This window comes from Equus asinus, chromosome 5 (genome assembly GCF_041296235.1).
Source record: "Equus asinus isolate D_3611 breed Donkey chromosome 5, EquAss-T2T_v2, whole genome shotgun sequence".
Classification (NCBI taxonomy): Eukaryota; Metazoa; Chordata; class Mammalia; order Perissodactyla; family Equidae; genus Equus; species Equus asinus.
This window is the reverse complement of record NC_091794.1, coordinates 70,505,509-70,506,507: the sequence shown is the minus strand read 5'-3', so window position 1 is coordinate 70,506,507 and position 999 is coordinate 70,505,509.

The following is a 999-nucleotide window of genomic DNA, read 5'->3' as shown; positions in this document are numbered from 1 at the left end:
ACGGGGCTGGCCCCTCCTTAATTTCTTTTATATTATACTTGTATCTCTTTACTTTTAAACTATAATCATGATTCCTACCAGATTATCATAATAACTTATTTGCATTATCCTACAATATATAGGATAATAAGATAGTTTCAAGATAAAGTACAATATTACTACCTATAACTAACTAAGCGAAGTCTAAGATTTCCTCGCAGCTCTACTTGTCTTTACCAAAACCTGAATTAGTTAGGGTTCTCCACAGAAGCAGAACCAAAAGGATGCGTGTATGTATATATGTATGTATGTTTGTGTGTGTGTGTGTGTGTGCATAGTCATGGGCCATATAATGTTTTGTATGTACAATGGTGGTCCCATAAGACTATAATGGAGCTAAAAAATTCCCATCACCTAGTGACGTCATAGCTGTCACAGCATTGTAGCACAATGTGTTACTATGTGTTTGTGGTGATGCTGGTGTAAACGAAGCTAGTTACTGCCAGTCATGTGAAAATATAGCACATACAATGATGTACAATGCATAATACTTGATAATGATAATAAGTGACTATGTTATAGTTTATGTATTTGCTATATTATACTTTTTATTATTATGTTAGAGTGTACACTTTAATTATAAAAAAAGCTTACTGTAAAACAGTATGCGGTGTTACGCTGGCAGCAGTGTATTTATCATGTCTCTTGATCGTGTCATTTTCTCTTGTGCTTGATTTAACCTTGTCTATATTGCTCACTTAGCCCTTTGCATCGATCAATCAATAAATTAAAATATTAATGCACTGAGATGTGTAATGCACTGAGACCTGAAAGGCACCATGTTAGATGCGTGGGGACACAATGTATTATCAGTTAAGTTTTCATGTATAGTCACTTCCTTGATGAAGCTATATATCGAAGCAGAAGCTTTTATATCCTCGATGATGACCATCATTGGTGACTGATGAAAGCAAATCCCTTTGCACAAAATGCTGAACAGAAAATAAATGAAAATTGAAA